The 20,942-nt window shown below is 36.7% G+C and overlaps 1 protein-coding gene across 1 annotated transcript in view; it reads right to left on the minus strand.

Annotated features, from left to right (window-relative positions):
• The window catches only part of LOC149234876 (uncharacterized), a 77,824-nt gene extending 70,219 nt beyond the window's left edge, over window positions 1–7,605 (minus strand). Inside the window, exon 1 of the mRNA XM_089461258.1 lies at window positions 7,278–7,605. The gene's annotated coding sequence lies outside the window, so the exon portion shown is untranslated. The remainder of the gene's footprint in view (window positions 1–7,277) is intronic.
• Between the last annotated feature and the right edge of the window lie 13,337 nt (window positions 7,606–20,942).

Here is a 20,942-nt window from a genome sequence, read left to right on the forward strand (position 1 = left end):
ACCTAGGAGAGTTTCTTGGAGTGATAACAGTTCCTACAGGCCTTAGATGAGCCTCATTTATCATTTAGGGACCCATGATTGTCCCAACCCCTGGTGGGCAATGAATCGCCCTACCTTAAAGGGGGTATCCATTGTTATACCTTACACGTCATGCTCTTATCCCTTGAGCCCCGAGCAGTTAATTAAAGAAAAATCATGAAAGACAAAAGGTATATAAAGAAGGGTGGAAAAATCAAGGTCAGAGCACCTCATGTACCACAATTCCTCCCTCCTATAGATTATATACCCAAGTGTGGGCTTCCCTTTTGCTAGCTACCCTAGTACCCCAGCATGTGGCCTAGGGCCACCCCTTTTCATTCCCTACTCCATTCATCTTTTAATCACATGCCACCACCCTTTGAAGGATGTACCTTAGACATACTATCCCCTTTAAAGGTATAAACCACCTAATAGGATACTTGGTTAACCTCATTTAGAGCTTGGAGACATTAGCACATGCCAAAGCCCACTATGGAAGGACATGCCATTATGAAGTGCTCACCTGTTGTCCATGGTTTGTAAGCTCTTTAACTCAATTTCCTTTGATAACTTGTTGTACTGTAAGGCTAGGGGACACATTGGATCTTATGCAAGATTGTAGATGGTCTCCATTTTGGGTTTGGTCTCCCTATACGAGGTCCTAACCCTCCCGAGGGCTACATGGGCACATGTAGGGTGTGCGTTGAGAGCCATGGACCTCCACAACAGTAGAAAACACTCCATGGATCCCCAAATATGTTCAGAGATTGCTCGAGATTCACCTATTGGATGAGGAAGATGCACTTGGTTCACCATGCCCAATCAGCCCCAGTGTTGTACCATACACTTGGCAGATGACCCAGGACTTGTATGTTGATGTGGCATCACTTACAGCATCATTTGAGCCTTACAGATGGTCTACATGCATTTTCAGCCTACTTGGAGGCCCATGAAGTTACTTGTGTGTTCTCACACCCATTGAGAGCACCACAGGTTTATTATTTGGAAAACAAGGGGCCAACCCCGTGTCCACTACTTTTGGGAGTCCTATTCATCATTGTGGCAGTTATGGACTTCATCAGGCTTCTTAGAAGACCCAACAACATGTATTATTAATCATTCGACCTCTTCAAAGGCTTAATATTTTGTTTATGAGCTAGTTTGGTGGGCTTGTCACCAAAAGTTAGTTGTTTTGCACATTATTTATTTTAGGGGCTAATAGCTAAATAGAACTCATTAGAAGTGTATATATAGAAGTGATGAGGATTCATTTTAGCATCATCACTTGGATTTGGAACTAGTATCTCTTTAGAGATTTTCGCTATCCTTATTGGAGGACGAATTTTCGGAGCATGGAATGAATTTTGATGTTTCGATAATTTTCATATGTCTTGGATCTTCTTTATGGGAAATTTTTTTGGATGGTTGGATATATTCTTATACATGTAAGTGCATTTTAATGTTATTCTTTCATTTTTAATTTTGTCACATACATTTTTGCTAGGATTTCGTTATCCTAGGGCTTATTTGTTGCATCTCTTATGCGAAGTTGTGGAAATTTTGTTTCTAAATAGTGAATGCTTCATGTATGGGCCATGTATAATGAATGAATGTTCCTAGGGATGTTTCATTACTAAAATTTATCTTGACAAGTCATTTACCTTGCAAAACGAAGTATAAAGTCTTTGAAGCTTCTTTTACTATTGCCCGAGTGCCAAGCAAAGTTGTCTTTGAGGCCTCCTTGACCTAGAAAATTCAAAGGTCCATAGTCATAATTCTACCTAACTCCAATCTCCCCAAAGGATTAGGCATTGGTCCACCCAAAGGTGATCACCTTAAACATGCTTTCCTTCTCCCCTCTCGTCTTCTCTAGGTCTAGCCCTCTAGGTCACCTAGGGCATCAATTATCTCACAGTCTAGCCATCCAAATACTTCGATTTTTGGTCCACAACTATGCTAGTGTGTCCTCAAGAAGCCCTCCAAATTTCATGCTATTCTGACGGTGGGATCTTGAGATATCACAAGCCCTAGCTTGCAAACCAATTCTTGCCCTTGGTTTCCCTTGGGCTAGAAACCGCACTGGGATCCTTGCATTTCCTTTCATTGAAAATTCATTCCCTGATCCCTTTCCCCTCCCCAATTAGGTCAAGCCTCTCTTTGAGTGATCAACTCCATACCCTTGACCTAGTTTGGGTTCGCTTGGCATCTTTGTGGTCCCACAACTTTGCAACTCATATTCTACAAAGATTACATCTAAGCCATTTCTCCATAAGGATCCTTAAGTCTAGGAAGCCCCTTATCAAGGCATATCCTCTAAACCTAGGCTCAAGTGTCCTCTTCGCCCTTCTTAGAGAGCCTATCACCTTGCTTCTTAAGCAAGCCATATATTTGAGCTCTCTTGTGAATGGGCCATTAGGATCACCTTGCTTCTTAAGCAAGTAAGCCATATATTTGAGCCTCTCTTGTGAATGGGCCGTTAGGATCACCTTTCATCCTATCATTGATACACTCATTATCATGATCCTTATTATACCGGGTCTCCTCCCATCGGTGAAACTCAGTAAAGAGTAGGGAGCCTTAGCTAAGGTGACAGTGGGTTATCGCTCCATTGTTGCCCTTGACCTAGTAGTTTCCCTTCAAGGATTCCCTCCTAGGACCCCTGCTAGTTTAAGCGGTAACATATCAAAAAGGAGGAAGTTGATCCATCAAAATACCAATGGACTCAAGAAGATTTGAGACCCCTCCAAACCAACACCAGGTGTGACAATGAGGGCTAGATAAGGTAATGGATTTTGATGAGCACTATGGCAAGTATGGGTATAGGTCTCGACCCGTTAGTGAATCAACGAAACTTCAAATGCATTGCAGGAGTGTAACCAAGCGGAAAATAGCCTCAAGCCAAAAGGGGCGAGCACCAAACTATACAAGGATGATGTGTTGGCACACTATCTATTTTCAGTTGATAATGCGTCGAAGGAGGACCTACACTCTCTCAACTAAAGCCCAATCAACCTCCATAAACAAGGTCCCCAACCTTTGAACCATACAGGGCCATTGGCCGAATAAGGGAATCCATAAGGGGCATCCTAAACAAAATGTCCTAAAAATAATGACAGAGACATTATCTCTCTACAGTAGCTAAGGATCCATGACTTTTATTTACACAAGGTTGATAAGCATGTCAAAGACTAAAGTGAGGCCACAAGAATTTTACCCCAAAATAAGTAAAAGTGTTGGTGAGTTGAATCTCCTATCCCCTGAGAAAGAAATGGTGGTCTAATGAATTCTCTTTTGACGCATTGAAGATAATCACCTTGGTTTTACCCTAAGTTGATTGTCAAATGTCGAAGATTACAAAAGAGTGCCAAAATATCTAGCTATCTTTGTAGCCCCTCCAAAGACGAGGCCAAGAGTACCACATCATCAACGAAGAGCAAGATAAGGTTCAAGACTTGGTGTAGGAGACACCCATAACTGTCCAATATATGATCCTGTAGAAAGGACTCAAGCTTAGATATGTGGATATCAAAGAGGGTGGGGGCCAAAGGGTGCCCCTGTTTGACCCCAATGGTACTCCTAATAAAGTTATGTATCCCATGTGTAGTGCAAAGATGACCAAGAATCAACTTGTATAGGCAAATAATGGTAGTTAGGAGTGTCTTGGAAATATCAATGGCTTTAAGTCTATGGAATAATGCCACGTGAGGAATAGAGTTGAAAGATTTCCAAAGTATACAAAGCAACAATAGAGTTTTGAAGAGTGACGTCACACCTCCTCAATGATGGCCCAAAGTGTAAGGAAGTGGTCAATGGTCTAATGTGCTAGTAGAAATCCTACTTGTCCCCTAGCTCTAAGAAGTCTCCTCTCAAGCTCCCTAGAGAGTTTCATATGAAGGGTTGTAGCATAGATATTGGAGAAGGCATGGTCAGCCATGATTGTTCTATAGTTGTTTGGATCTACATTAGGACCTAATTTATGGATCAAGTGAATAGTGTGATGTGACCAAGCCTATGGAAATCCTATACAAACAACATGGTTAGACAAGCTAACTAAGTGGAAATCTAGGTAATAAAGATAGTGTTTGAAGAACTCTACTTGAAACCCTTTCTCATCGACCACTTTGTTCGTACTCATCTCCCAAATAGCCTCTCGAATATATCGATATGAAAATAAAAAGCAAGAAGGGGAGTGGACCTAAATTGATGCTCATCCACTAACATCATATAGAGTGGAGGTATGAGATAACATGGAATCTGGATCAAGATTTACTAGGAGCGAGGAGTGGCGAGGAAAGAAGGTGTGCTAAAAGTTTTGGGGGTATGGAGAAGGGAAGCATCCAGTTCATGTCTCTATGAGGTGAAGAGATGTTTCTTCTTGCAAAGGAGGCATTGGTAGGAAGCTTTAAGGATGGGATAAGAATGGCAGTCATGCGAGAAGGGACGTCTATACTAATGATGGAGAACTTTGCAGTCAGCGAGTTTTGGAGGAAAGAAAGGTGGACTAATTGATATGGGGGTAGGATTTTAGGGTTGCTTCCTAAATGGCAAAGGAAAAGATGCAAAGTTGAGAGATGAGAAAAATGATTCAGGAGGAAGCAACGAGTGGAGATGTGTTGAAAAGATGTTTGAGTCTCCCTTGTTAAAAAGAATAGTTGTATGAAGTGGGCCTAGATGAGATGGAGTTGCGGGGCAAGGAAGATCACCCTAAAGTGAGAATGAAAGGAGTTCATCTATTGTTAATATCCCTTGTTGGCTACTATAGACCAATGCAAATTTAGACATTCAAGTGCGAAAAGAGAAATCCCTCTATGGGTTAATACAAATGCTGGTATGGAATACTGCTGGCAAAGCTATTTGTTTGGGAGGTCAGGAGTTACCATACAAGATTATCCAAGTCCATTCAAAGACACAAGATGTGGTATATGTCAATAGCTTCTTCCTCTCTCATAGATATAATGTCGATCCAAAGAGCAACATTATTTGATATTTCAGCAAGTATGTGTATATCATATTTGTTTGCCAATTTGATTATCCTACGGCATACAACTATATATAGAACTATGTGAAATTTTGGTTATTAAGAGCATTCTCCTCTTGTTGATACTGAAGTGCCTAATTCATTGCAATACTTGAGCATTAATCTTCCTTTGGTTGTTGGAGTATTTCTCACATATCCATTATTGCCTTGCCTTCCATTAAGGAAGCCATTGAAGATAGCATTGAAGTGGATGTAATGCACAATCTGTGAAGCATGACAGGGTGACTTGAAGTTTGAACAACTCAAAAGCTCTATGAGAGCTACACTTACAACTTGAACAGAGTACGAGACTCCTGAAGCCACACTCTGACTTGGCCACTATCTTTTTTGAAGCAAGGTATACAAAGTTCTCAGGGATAGAGTATTTGCAAGGTCTTGATTTTTATTGGTCTGTCTGCTATTGTGTTGTTACTTGTTAGCAATTTGATATGTAAAAGTGAAACCAAGAATAGGCCATTCTAAAGACTAAAATCTCTATACAAGACTAAGAATAGAGATCAAAAGTTATTATACACATTATCTGTGTTGGTGAAGCGAATAGGCTATAAGTCCCTAGCTTACGGATTAAGTTGCAGATGAATGACTACATGAGGGTTTTTTTCCTTATTTTTCCGTATCCTTGTTGATTTAAGCAATTGATACCCAACAATCTATTAATTACAGTGACTTCTAATATAATCATTTGTGCTTTTCTGTTTACTTCCACAATGTTGATTTTATATTGGAAATTCTTGGTCACAAGCTTGTCTCATTCTTTCACAAAAGAAATAAAATATTATGACCACAAATAATATGACCAATGGCCAATTGGGAATTGGGAATCATATTGGAAAACTTTGGTCACAAGTTCGTCTCATTCTTTCACAAAAGAAAGAAAATATTAAGACCACAGGCCAATTGGGAATCAAGAATTGATTCCATTACCAATTGATATGGAATGAAACAGCCTAGAGGCTGAAAAACATGAGAGTTAATTCCTTATACTCAAAATCGCCATAATATATATATATATATATAGATAGGGATATCATTTTTTAACATTCTTCCTTTTTCTACTTAACAACGCCTTTTTTTATATAGACATATAGAATAGGGATATCACTTTTGTGAAGTTTTGAACATTCTTCTTTGGTGATGTCTTTCTTTTTATTTTAATAGATATCATACTTAATCACTAACCAAGATATACTATTGACTGTCCTCCCTTTTCCAGTAACATAGTTAGCCAGAAGATACAACATAACATATTCCTTTGATGGCTCCATTATTTTCTTCAAGATACTTAATATTGCAGCAGTGAGTATCCACCACCTATCAAGAGGTGGAACGCTGCTTACAATATAAACCACCCTACCCAACTTAATAAGTATTACTTAATCACTAACCAAGATATACTATTGACTGTCCTCCCTTTTTCAGTAGCATAGTTAGCCAGAAAATACAACATATAACATATTCCTTTGATGGCTCCATTATTTTCTTCAAGATACTTCCTCAATATTGCAGCAGTGAGTATCCACCACCTATCAAGAGGTGGAACGCTGCTTACAATATAAACCACCCTGCCCAACTTAATAGCACCAGGGTAGAATAAACCTCCTCCGTCTGTGCGCCAACCATTATTGTGAGGATTGATACCTGATGGGGCTAGAACAGACCCCACTTTCACCGACCTAGCTCCATCATTTACAGTTATTACATCAAAAATGTTTTAAAGATTTGCATTAGGCCACTACAACCCAAAATATAAAACAGAGAAAATACCCGGACCGGTTAAAAACTAACTGGCCAGAGACCAAGTGAGACTCTAGGTTTATTTGTTCGCTATTCTATTAGAATATGCATATGACCTTCGGCATGTATATCGGGATTAAGAAATTTGTCTCTCGTCCTCCATCATTTACATTAAGACCTGTACAACAAATGTGCTCCTAATTTATTTCTTACTGTCAAAAGGGATTTCCATCACTGACCACCTAGCCAAAATTTACTGTGCTTTCATGTCAAAGTTTCATATTTCGAAGTGAAAAGTAAGTGCCATCACAGTGCACGTTGACGTAGAGATTTCAGTCCACACCGGATTGATTAATCAATTAATGCAGAAACCTTCAACCCAAATCCTTCCGGTACTCAATCACTAATGAATGCTGACAAATGTATTGTAAATAAGCAACTTCTAACCAGCCTACAGAACAAATGGCAAAGAGTTCTTCGAGTTTACCTGCAAATTGGAATTGTTTGAATGCCTGTGAGCCCTTACTGCTGCTCCTCCCTTCAATCTATCAATAGTGGGAATCAGACCAAACTAGTCCCTGTTCGCAGCACTGGGAAAAGAAAATTGCACCAACTTCAAATTGTGGGCAATACCTATCCAACACGCCGAAGTGTATTAAATGCAGGGGCGGCATTTAAGGCACCTAGGGGATGGCACTTTCTGCATGCTGAGTAGGTATTTCCGACAACGCTTCTCCAGTGTGCTGAAGGTGTTTTAAATGTCCTCACCATTCTCGTATCCAGTACAGGGGAGCATTTAAGACACCTTCTACATACCCATAGAATGACATGCAATATATTTATGGTACATGCCATGGTTGTGGCAGGCACCAATTGGTAAGAGATTAATGGGAAAAGAAAATAAGCGCCCCAGTAATATGGCAGGAAAATATTGGCCAAATGAAAAGTTGAATTCTGGTGTCAATAAGGAGCAGTCAAATAGCAAATCAAATTGTTCAACAGTGGTTACAGTTGGCTCTAATTCATGTTTGACTATAATTTAAATAATTGGAGGGTTTGACGGTGGCAGAATGAGGATCCGGTTTAAGCAGGGAGGAGATTTTTAAAGTTCTTAGAAACGTAGGGTTTATTTCACTGTTTAGTCCGGAAGTATTTTTTTTGGTGGGCCGCAGAACGTTTATGGATTTTGGCGCTAAAATATCATGACTCGATAATGAAAATTTTGGCGCTAAAATATCATGACTCGCTAATGAAAATTTGTGGCGCTAAAATATCAGGACTAGGTAACGAAAATTTTCCTAAATTTTATAGATGAATTTTTAAGTTTTATATTCATTGGAACAATAGCATTTTAATAAATTTAAAAAATAAACTCTATTTGATATAGAAAGAAAGAAATAAATTATTTTAACCTTTACGAAATTAAATAAGAAATAAATTTTTTTAACTTTTACGAAATTAAATATAGCTCAGGATGAAGTAGTTTAAATTATTTTATATGAATAATTAGGTTAAGGTGAACGTGAGATGAAGGAGTTTAAATTATAAATTTAGAAATTATTTTTCCTAAATTTTATAGATGGAATTTTAGGTTTTATTTTCATTGAAACAACTTTGCCTTAAAATTTGAGTAAATTTAATAATAATAATTAATAATAGAGTTTAGGCTTCTGTGATCCATATTAGGTTAGAGAAAGATTTCGGCGAAAATCACATGGAAAATCATTTGTCGACGCGTTTCGAATTTCGAACCAACCAGTGTGGTTCATCGTCAGGACAAGTTGAAGAACAGATCTAGCGAAGCATGTTTATTAATTTAGTTATTTTAATTTATTTTTATTATTATTTTTATTTTATTTATTTATTTATTTATACTTTCATTTTTATTTTTTCTTTCAGTTTTGTTTTATCCTCATTTGGTTATTCAATTTAATTTTATTCTTTTTATTTTTATTTTTCGTATTATTTTGGTTATTATTTTAATTCCTTATTAATTTTTAGTTTTAATTAATTTATTATTATTATTACTATTATTAATATTATTATTACTTTTTATTAATTAATTTATTTTTATTTCTATTATTTATTTTCATTTAGGTATTTATTCTTTACCTTTGGTCCTTCAGTTAGGTTTTATTCCCCCTTTATTTATTACTTGTTTACTTTATTTGTTTTTATTATTATTATTATTAATTTAGTTATTTTAATTTATTTTTATTATTATATTTATTTATTTATTTATTTATACTATTATTTTTATTTTGTCTTTCAGTTTTGTTTTATCCTCATTTGGTTATTCAATTTAGTTTTATTTTTATTATTTTTTATTCACTTATTAATTTATTATTTTTTAGTTTGAATTAATTAATTTATTATTATTATTATTAATATTATTATTACTTTTTATTAATTATTTTATTTTTTATTTCTATTCTTATTATTTATTTTCATTTAGGTATTTATTCTTTACCTTTGGTTATTCAGTTAGGTTTCATTCCCCCTTTATTTATTATTTGATTTCATTATTCTTAGAGCTTTATTATTATTTTTCATTACTAAGTTTTAATTTTTATTAATTAATTTATTTATTTATTTGTTTTATTTTTATTTTTACTATTGGTATGCATTTTATTCCATTGATCCATGCGCGTTTTAACTCTTATTGATCTCATTTGTTTTATTTTATTTGGTTGTGGATTTATTTTATGAGTTTTTTATATTTTCATTCTCCCTTAATTTAGTAGTCTGTTGCAACTAATTTTCTTACTGTATTTTGATCCTAGTCCCTTGGTCAATATTAGCGGCTGGTCAAACTAGCCGTTGGAGGCTCTACTCGGTCTGTATAACATGCTTCGCTAGATCTGTTCTTCAACTTGTCCTGACGATGAACCACACTGGTTGGTTCGAAACGCGTCGACAAATGATTTTCCATGTGATTTTCGCCTAAATCTTTCTTTAACCTAATAATAATTAATAATAACAATTAGGTTAAGGGGATATTTATTAGAAATATATTATATTAATTAATTATAATTTTTAATAATAATATAATAAAAATAATTTTTACAATGTTAGATTTTTAATAATTTAAAAATAATTTTTACAATAAAGGTTAAATAATAAAAATATGTGATATATATTTTTACATTATAAATTTAGTAAAGTGATGTTGTAAAATGAAAATTAAAAAATATGTGTTAAAATTCACTTATATAATTGAATATATATATTTTTTATTAAAATTAAATTATATAATTTAATATATTTATTCTTTTTATAAAAATAAAATTATATATATATATATATATATATATATATATATATATTAAAATTAAATTATATAATTTAATATATATTTTTTTATAAGTGATTGGAGACTTTCACAGTTATTCATATTGTGTTGAAGATTTCCGCAATTACACTGTGTAAAGATTTTGATCAGTCCAATATTTTGGATGGTTACTCCATCCATCATCACGGACCAAAAAGCTATGTGATGATGATCAAGGACAAAGCTCTTTTAAAACATTTACATAGTTTAATTCTTGAAATCTCCAACACAACTTTTTTTTTAATAAAAGACACAATTTTTATTTTAATTTCTCCATTAAACAGCATAATTTTCAATTTTATTAGTCCCTACATCACCAAGGACTCTAGCACTCGCCTAGCAGTGAAAGTTCGTTGACTCTCAATTAATTTGTGGTTTTTAAGTAATTTTAACCAAAGTTTCGAAAAAATGTTGAATATTTCTATTTTTCTATAAATTCAAAAATAATTTTCTAATTTTTGGAAATCTTATTTCCAATTTTCCATTGACTGAATGAGTCTTGATGTAGCATAATTCCCCTAGTGGAGGACGATTTATTTTCGGTATTTATTAGTGTCTCACGAAATCATTTTAAAATAAATAAATAAAGGCTAATTGTGTGAGTGGTCAATTCGTCGATGATTGATGATTGCTCTCACAATGACACAGTTATATATGTCACTGCTACTGTTCTGCCCAATGATACCAAAACTGACGGGGTTCGAAGTCCCTTAAGTAAGTGAGGGGGAGGGGGGTACTAAACAAATATGAAGAGAAAGCTTTTATATATTAATTTAATGTCAAACTACTACGATTTTACTATGCAGAAAAAAGTCATTGTACGAAGTGTCAAAGTATAAGCAATAGCAATAGTAAATTCTAGTGGCAAAGCCTAACTTAATATTATTTTATCTCATTTCATGTCATGCAGAGGAAGCTCATTTTCATTGTGCTTCCTCCACATTTCTGCAGTCCCCCTCTATGCATAATGTTGCGATGGTGGGAAAGGGTCTCAAACGCTAACAAGTCATAAGAGCTGAAAACAATTTAGGTTTAGAAATGAATGTGAATATTGTGTAGACAATTTAGTCAATTGATTCATCACCATCCTTAGATTTTATTGAATTAATTGCATTCATGTTTCAATATAACTAAAATTGACGCATTTTTGAACTCATATTAGATGTAAAAGTAGTTGGACACTACCAAACAATGTAAACGTCAAAAGTTATACCAAGTGAGAAAGACAAAACAGGTTTCGGGTTGGAGATCCTCTTGTGTTTGTGTACAACTCAAGCAAATGATTCACCAGTTGACAATATTATTACGATTCACCAATTTGTTGAAATTGTGCTCTTTTTGCACTGAGAGGCGCATTCTACAGCCCAGTATGACCCTGATGTGTAAGTATGTCATGTCCTAAAAAAATAACAAAAATAATTTTCACTAATGTCGGCCAATCTTAAATTATATATACCTTTGTAATCTTATTGACGGACTAATATTAATTATTAAAATATAACTATGTATTTGAATAGATATTAAATTATCTCATGTTTTTAATAGTTTCTTTATCATATACCTCAATTTGAATGGACCAAAAATTTACCTTTAACAAAAAAAATTAGGACATTAAAATTCCAAATTGAGTAAATTTTTAAACATTTTTACTCTTTACTAAATCCAATTTCATTTCTTAAATCAAAGGAAAAAGGTTAATTCAACACAAAGAATCTAAAATCTTGCTTCAAAATCTTTTAATATTTCTTTTAACTAAAAATTTGTAAAATGAATCTGTAAAAGGAAAAGTCATATCCTAGGGATATATTAAAATCTTTAAAGACAAAATATTTCCACATTGAAGTTGTAATATTTGGAAATATTAATTTGATATAATTTTATTATAAACCTTGTTATCATGCCACGTAAAAAACATCATTAAATCTAATATTGCTATTATAATATTAATATTATATTTAGTATTAATATTAATATATTATAGTATTAAATTTTATAACTTTGGATTAATGTAATATTAAATTTAATATAAATTTTCATTTGTTATATTATAATATATATTAATATATTATGATATATATTAACTCTAGATATATATGGAGGGAAGAATAAAGACATAGAGTGATAAAGGTGGAGGGATAGGGGAAGTGGTAAGGGAGAGGAGGAAATAAAATGAAGGAGACGGAAGAGAAGGAATGAAGAGAGAGAAAGAGAGGAGTGAGAGAGGGAGAGAAGGGTAAGAGAGGGGGGGAACACAAAGATGGAAGGGGGAGAGATAGTGACAAAGTTGGAGGGAAGATAGAGAGGGAGAGAGAGGGGGGGAGAGATAGTGACAAGGTTCGAGGGAAGAGAGAGAGAGAGAGAGAGAGAGAGAGAGATGGGGGGAGAGAGAGGGAGGTGGGAGAGAAAGGGAGAGAGGGGGAAGGATTAGAGAGACAACTTGAGAGAGAGGAGGAGAGAGGGAGGGACATAGAGATGGAGTTGGGGGGAGGGGAGAGGGAGAGAAAAAGAAAGACATAGAGAGAGAAAAGTGGAGGGAGAGAGAGGGGGTGACAAGGGAGAGATGGAGAGAGAGTGTGTATTTTTGGGGTGAGATAGAGAGACAAAGAAGGAGAGATGGAAGGAAGGGGGAGAAGGAGAGAGGAGAGAAGGAGGGAGATAGTGACAAAGTTGGAGGGTGAAAAAAGAGGGGGGGGAGATAGAGTGAGGTGGGAGAGAAAGGGACAGAGAGGAAGGAAGAGAGAGGGGACATTACAGAGAGGAGAGAAGGAGGGAGAGAGAGGGAGTGAGGGGGGGAGAGAGAGGTAGGTAAGAAGGAAGACATAGAGAGATGAAAGTGGAGAGAGAGAGGGGGGGGATAGAGGAGAGGAGGGAAGAGAAAGTGGGGGGAGAGAGGGAGAGGGAGAGTAGGAGGGAGGGAAAGATAGATATATATGGAGAAAGAGTGTGTATGTTTTGGGGGTGTGTTGATGCCCCGAACATCGTTGTATCAACATTGGGGGATAACCACCCGGTCCGGACCTTAATACAGCTCCTTTTCCGTTTGGAATGGTGGCTCCGACTGGGGATAATGGGACCAGTTTCCCAGCGATGAATAAACGGGATGAATGAATGATTGATTGACTAATCTAATGATAGGCGAATAACTTAATTTATCAGCGAAAAAAAAATAAATAAATAAATAAAAAATTACTACAAATCCCGAGAACTATTGTACTTTGAGGTGTAGCGCTTGATGATCTATGTTTATTAACAGGCATGTAGATGACTCCACCTAATAAACATGGACATTTACTCATTCAAGGATTACTTTGCTTAAATAGTTAAACAAGGTGATTAACGCAATATTGCTACACTCATCATTTATATCATCAATACATATATGATCAAAAGAAAAGCATTACCATAAACATCCAATAGTGGAGGGAATAAAGAAATGTTGTTAAAACACATACATATATTCGATAATAGCAAAGGCGATCAAATAACAATTCATATAAAAAGAATGGATTCAGACATAGATAATAGTACCATATGCGTTGCGAGTCACTCTCCAATATCAATCGCTATTTGAAATTCTTCCTCTAACACTGAAATACTTTCAAACAAAGACAGTAGTGCACATTTACATAAAAGCTTCTTTGCCAAAACCAGAATGATTGGTCCAGTTTTATAAAAGAATATGCCTGAAGTACAGTAGTGCAACTTCAGGTTTTAAGTCAAGTACAAAACTTTACGACCTTTTCTAAAAACATGAAAGGGTCTATAAATACTGAATTAAACTAACTATCTATGAAACTGAAATCCTACTTAATTGGTATCAAATGATCTTGAATATCTCCTTCTCAGCAACCTGGCAGTCGGCGGCATGAATCATCAAGTAGGTTGTTTGCCTTTAAACTTGAGCTGACTTATCGCAAGCATTGGCTCCACTTCAAGCGGTCTGTTGAGGCGAGAGTTAAGATGGGCGGCATAGGTGGCATCCTGAATATCGAGGATAATATACCCGATTGCATCTGTAAGGCATTTGAGGGCGGCTCTTGGACTGTGTGGTTTTACCAAGAAGAACCAATAGGTGTCCCATGTTAAACTGTTAATTCCAGCAATTAATCTCCCCTTTTCCTCTAGATTTGGATAACATGACTGGTCCAATGTTTTCACCGCTGTCAATTTACCTGGAGTGCATTGGGAAATCATGTTTGACAAGTAGAGAGTATTATTAACCAATTCAACCAAATTACTTGTGGTTGATTTGCATCTTGAAATTGCCCTCTCTGCTTTCATTAACTGGGACTGCCATTCTGTAAACAATATTTCTTTATGTGACTCTAAAATTCTTGGTAAATTTTCCGCTTGTCCCTTATCGGTATCTTGCCAGTCAAGAAATTCAGTTAATGTTTCTTCAGCTTGATCCAATTCTGTTCTAGCCTTTTCTGTTTGTCTACTTATTGATGCCGTCAATTCACATAGTGGTTCCGCCTGGGCGATTTGTTGACATAGAAGCTTGATTTGTGTTATTAATGCCTTATTTATCTGTAATGCTTCTAATTTGAATTCGGCTATCTGTGGAACGCCCTTTGTCTTCTCAAGCTGTGTTGATAGTTGAGCAATCTGCTCATCTTTTGACTTCAGCATTTGTTCATTTGCTGCCCTCAGTTGTGTCAAGGCTTCAGACAACTCTTTCTGCTTCTGGATTGCGCTGTGATCAATCCTCTGATTCTCTTCCCGCAATTGTTGAGCTAATTGATTATTTATTTGCTGTTGTGTTAACAATTGTTGTTCTGCCTGCTCCGCTTTCTGTTGTGCTTCTGTTAGTTGTGCTTGCAATAAAAAGATTTCCTGGTCTTTCGTTTTTAATAAAAGACTCACCTCTGATGCCTTGTCTATTGTTGCTGCCGAATAGGCTCCAGCATATTGTGATAGTTTTGTTAGGTCATCAGAGGGGTCAAATTCCTCCTTCCAAACCACATTGCCCATGACCGTTTGTTCTGGGAAAAGGGAAGGTTGATGTTTGGTCAATTTAGTGTGATCTAAATTGCTATTTATAATGTCAACCCGGGGTTCGTAAACTGACGAAGTGAAGTGTATTGTATGTACTAGATAACCAATTCCTTAGTCTTTTGTCGTTTTTAGTTTTTTTTTTAAGTTTGTTTTTGAATTTATCTTTTCCTACTGTGAGATGATGAAAAGGTGATAAAGCAAGTGAAATGTGGATGATTATGGTGATCTCTAAGTGATTTTCAAAACTTAAAAGAAAGAAAGCTTTTTAAAATAAATGCAATGAAATCAATTCTTCAAAAGAAATAAAGACATCAAACAATGAACTATGACATCGACCCAGTATCTTTGTTGCTGAATGAAAATGAAAGTGAAATCTACACTAAATGAAAAGTAAGAACAACTAATCCACACTATTTTAACTCTTCAACTCAATCTTCCTTGTGAAAAGATATCATGAAATGTTAAGCAATGTGAAATCTAAAAGAAGTTTAACTGCATAAAAGAAACTAATCACACTACTTTAACTTTCTTGACCTTATGCCTTTCAGTTTAATGTACCCTGTGAGAAACAGTCATGAATAAGTCAAGCAATGTGAGATCTAAAGCAAACTAAATCAAGCTATAGTGAGTGATATTCTGGTTCCTAATAAAGTTATTTGATTATAGAAAGGAACCGTTAGCAGATGAATAACATGATATCTAAGAGCAGAAAATAAATGTGCTACTCAAGGAAATGACAGTACTTGAAAATCGAACTTCAGAAAACAAGAGTCAGCGACAAAGACAAGATGATCTCGTATGCCAATAGTTATGAAAAGAAAAGGTGAAAAATTGCCCCGGGCTGCCTAAGAACACCTGCAAAAACACTGATCAGTTGTAACCATAAAAGAGCAGCAACGAAAATGTAAATCAACAGAAATCAAAAGCTTTGTTATGTACAGCTAATATACATGATGAAATAAAACGCAGAATTTAAATGACCACTGTACAGCTAATATACATGAACATAAATAAAGCAATGCAAAAGTTAAAAGACAACTGTACAAGGTCTCAGTAAGCAGGGGCCCTCTGCCACTTCAACCAATTCAACGAACAGCTACACGCGGAAGTTTAAACCAGTCTTCTCATATATTAAACAACAACGTAAAAGTGCAGTGGGGAAATACAACAGTCTTCAAATTACATTAAAAACAATTAACTTGTACATTGTTCATGGACGCATTATTTATAAGGAAAGAAAGCTAAAACAGATTAACTAAATCTACGCTATTAACCACGCTGCCAGAGACACGTGAATCCTCCTCAGCCCGGATCTAGGTAACTGTCATCATGTTTATTAAATCCGAGAGGTATGGCTGTTGGATTTGCGCTGCCAGGATGTCTTCGTGGCTAAGGATTGTGCCACGTAGCTTCACGTGCTCAAAAACAGAGCTACGCAGAGCCGTGCCACCGCTGGACACTTCCGTTGACTATCCTTTGCCCCTTGTTTGACCGCGGGCTTTTATGGCCATGCTGGATGATCTAGAGGGATACGATCCATGTCCTTGACTCCTGTAACTTGCCCATGTGGCTCATTTCCTGAGAGGACACCTGTAGCATGGTGTTTGACAAAACATCTGTGGAATCCTGTGCTGGCTGCAGAAACCTGGGTCAGTTGCGGAAACCTGTATCGGCTGCGGAAACTGAGAAGCTTCCGCAGCTGTCTGAGCAAAATTCTAAACCAAACAACAGTCATCAGCGTAGTTAGAAAACCATGTCAAAAGCTCATTTTTAAACTAAAATACAATGATTTAATCAACTTGGTGGATAAAATGAGTGGAAAAGAAGGCTGAGAGGGTGTATGGGAAGGTGCAAGTTCGAGGCTCAACATACCCCCACTCTGAAGGTGTTGCATGTCCTCATGCAACCAAAACTTAGTTATTTTCCTCAATCCATATGCTCTGAGGCTTCTGCAAGAACATCTAGCCCTCTTCTCTTTCTCTTTGATGCTAAAATGGTCCTTGGTTTCCTGACTAAACATTTGAACTTAAGATTAATTAATGCCCTGCTCAACTTTTTACACTTCTTCTTCAGCTTCCTGTTCTTCTTCTGCCACAGTCCTAGGTGGAGCATAGTGTTATCATGGACAATCTTGTCTACCTTGCTCTGCTCTTTGAGTGTTTCGTTTTCCTGTTTGATGTGCCTATTTAAGACTTCCAGTTCAAACACTTCCTGTTTTAAAGACTGTACTTGTGCATCAAGTGGCAAGGTGGTGCTTGGTCCTGCAGCTGATTGTTCCAAGGACTCTAAGTAGTTATATGCTTCTTGCTGGGTGGAATCTACCTCAGGTGTTTTTCTCGGCCTGAACTCAAATTCTGGTGAAGGAGGACTGCTTTCTCTTTCCGGCTGAAAAGGGCTTTCCTCTCGTGGAGGACTTGGCTCAATACTTGGCTGAGTTGGGGATTTATCTAAATCAATAAAATGAGACTGTTTTTCTTTGGTTTTATTCCCCTTCCCTTTTAGCCTAGTGCTCCTTCTTAGGTAGGAACTAGTACTTTTCTCTTGTGCAGCCTGTTTTCCTCTTTGCTTTTTCTGGGTTATGGCAGCAGCTTGAAGATCTATTAACCTCTCTGACAGAGGTTGATAATCTTCTTCTACAGATTGTTCAGGTGATGGATAGGTTTCTTGAATGGTTATCTTGCCTTTGTCCTTCTTCTGTTTCTTGTTTTTAGTTCCCTCCTCTTCTTCTTTCTGAACAGTTTCCTGAATGTCTACTGTAGGAGAGTCTTGGGCTGTAACATTCTTTTCTTTTCTCCTACTTCTCTTTGGAATTTTTGGGGAACTGCTTGCAGAGGCTTCAGTCAGTTCTTGGAAGTGATTTCTTGTCAAAAACTTTTCCCAAGTATCCTTAGTGTTTTTCAACTGATCTTCAATAAGGATTTTTATGAACCCGTGATGGTAAAGATGGGATTCAATACTACCTACGTGTTTTTGAACAACAGAGCTCATTTTCTTCAAGCTTGATAACAGAAAATAAGGCAAGTTAAGGGTACAACCCTCCATGAAATTCATCATTATCCTAGCATGATACATATACATGGTACCAAAACGACCCTCGCATGTGATAAATTTCTGGACAAGTAATAACAGAGTGGACCATTCTTCTTTTATTGCATGCATGGGGATTCCTTTGGTAAATACAGAGGTATCCATACCTGGATTTTTGAGCATGATTTTCCATCCTTGATCGTCTACACTTCTATTTTTGAACCACCTTTCGCCTTCTTGTGGGAGACTTGTTGCAGCTGCTATTGTGGCCTCGGTCACTGTAAATTTCAAGTCTCCAACCTCCGTTGTTTGTCCATTGAAGGACCTAGCAAAAGATTTAGTCACTTCTTTATTATAGCCCGTGAACTTCTGAATGAATCTCAGCCACCTTGCTTTCTTTAACGACTCTTTCGTTTGAGGATAACCCTCCAGGTACTTTGGTCCCTCTGGTTCAGCTCTTAGTAGCTTTCCCATTCTCGGCTTTAAATTCCAACTGAGAATTCTACTGCGTATGAAGGTTCAGGAAAAAATGGGCTGATTACGGGATTCTTAGGATAACTGGAGTAGCCGTAATCAGAGTTCAGGATGTATGTGGTGACTGGAGCCAGGGTTTGGAGCAAACTGTAGTGGATGCAGCGGAAATGGAGAGCAGAGAATGGTATGAGTACCGAGGGTAAGCAACAGTAACAAGTGCAATACCGAACGCATGCGGGAGTGAAGTGATAAATGGGCAGAATAACGGCTGAGTCCTTTTGAATCGGATGACTTGCGCACACGTCTCAGCAGTCGGCTGCGGGAATTATGGTGAAGGAGAGCCGTGGTACAGTAGGTCACGTCTCACAGTACGACCAATAAATGGAAGAGCAGTTCATAAATTTAGAATGATCATGGAACCGTTAGAAATGAATAGGGTGTGTGGAATGACGTCGGTGGAAGAGGAGTGGTATGGGGCTTGTCGAATCAAATCATTGCATTTAGTGGAACTTGCCATGGTTTAAATAACTATGCATAATAATGACATTGAATTGTTATTTGGTAGAGATTTTTTATCATACCTTTGGAAGTTTATCATTTCTTGATTAAGGCTTCTGACCCATGGTTGTTCTTTGATCTTGAAGATGCCCCATGTCTTTGCTGCACTTGGTGATGATGACACTAACCTTTGACTGTGATTTTTTTTTTAAAACAGAGTGATGCCGGCTGTGGAGACAGAGTGATGCTGGCTGCGGAAATCGTTTCTGGCTGCGGAAACTGGTTCTAGCTGCGGAAACGGTTTCCAGCTGCGGAAACTAAGACAACACCCCTTTAACTGCACAAAGATAATTAGAAAAGAACCAACTGAATAAAATAGTCCTGAGAGGGACTTTTATTGATGGAATGAGATGAAATGAGTGGAATGAGATGGAAATGGAGTGGAGTGAAGTGGAATGGAGATGAAAATGAGATGGAGGTGAAATGAAATGATAAGTGAAGTGGAGTGAAGATGGAAAGGGAGAGAGATTTTTTTTTGGAAAATATAGAGTGTCAGGTGCCCCTAATTTTCACTCTACATTTTCTGTATAAGACTGCCAATCTATGATTGGTTTTCAGGCTTATACAAAAGATATTTTTTTTTTTTCAACTGAAAGAAACAAAGACTAGGCTGATGGAGGAGAAGGATTCCTCTCCACCAGCCTCATTGCATAATTTTCTTGAAACATTTTGACAAAGTCCTCTTTTGAGAGTGGCTTATGATAAATTTTCAATCGGTGGCCATTCACAAGGAGAGGAATTTGAAACTCATCAATAATCTTGACTCGAACTGCTCCATTGCTAAAGACTTCATTAATCTCATATGGTCCAAGCCAATGAGTCTGAAACTTTCCTTTGAAGTCTTTAAACTTGGAATCAAACAGTAACGCCCAATATCCCTTTTGAAACTTTCTCTCTTTGATATATCTGTCATGCCACTTAGTTCTTTGGTGCTGAACTAGATCAGTCTTTAAAATTGCATCTTGTCTTATTTCATCTAGCTCATTCAGCTGCTCCATTCTGTGCTTTTGGGCTTTTGATAGATTCATCCCCAACTGAACTGCCATCTTGAAGGTCTTGACTTGAAACTCAATGGGGAGCAAGACTTCTTTCCCATAAACAAGTTCATAGGGAGAATGTCCTGTTGTGTTCCTCCATGTAGTTCTATAGGCCCATAAGGCTTCAGGAAGCCTTTCTGCCCAATCTCTTCTGTGGAGATGAACAGTTTTGGTGATGATGCTCTCAAGAACTTTATTTGTAGATTCCACTTGACCATTTGCTTGCGGATGGTACGGAGTAGATTTTCTATGCTTGATTTTGTATTCTTCCATCAGCTTCTCCATCAAGTTAGATGTAAATTGACTTCCCTGATCTGTCACAATTTCTCTTGGGACACAAAAACGAGTAAAAATATCCTCAAAAAGAAATTGAACAACTGAATTTTCAGTGGCAGAAGGCAATGCCTTGGCTTCTACCCATTTAGTAACATAATCAGTGCAAACCAATATATACTTCTTTTGTTTAGATGGTGGATTAATGGGTCCAATGAAATCTAAAGCCCATTTTTCAAAGGGTTCGATGAGTACCTGTGGTTGTAATGGCATTTCATTTGAAAGAGTTGGTCTCCCAACTCTTTGGCAGCTGTCACACCTTCTAACATATTGTTTTGCATCTTTGAAGAGAGAAGGCCAATAATATCCTAAAGAAAGGATTTTATAGGCTATCCTCTTGTCAGCAAAGTGTCTACCGCACGGTTCATCATGACATGCCTTAAGGATGTCAGGC

The sequence above is a fragment of the Pinus tabuliformis genome, chromosome 8, assembly GCF_031772625.1.
Source record: "Pinus tabuliformis cultivar Carrire ecotype Pingquan chromosome 8, CPIR1, whole genome shotgun sequence".
Classification (NCBI taxonomy): Eukaryota; Viridiplantae; Streptophyta; class Pinopsida; order Pinales; family Pinaceae; genus Pinus; species Pinus tabuliformis.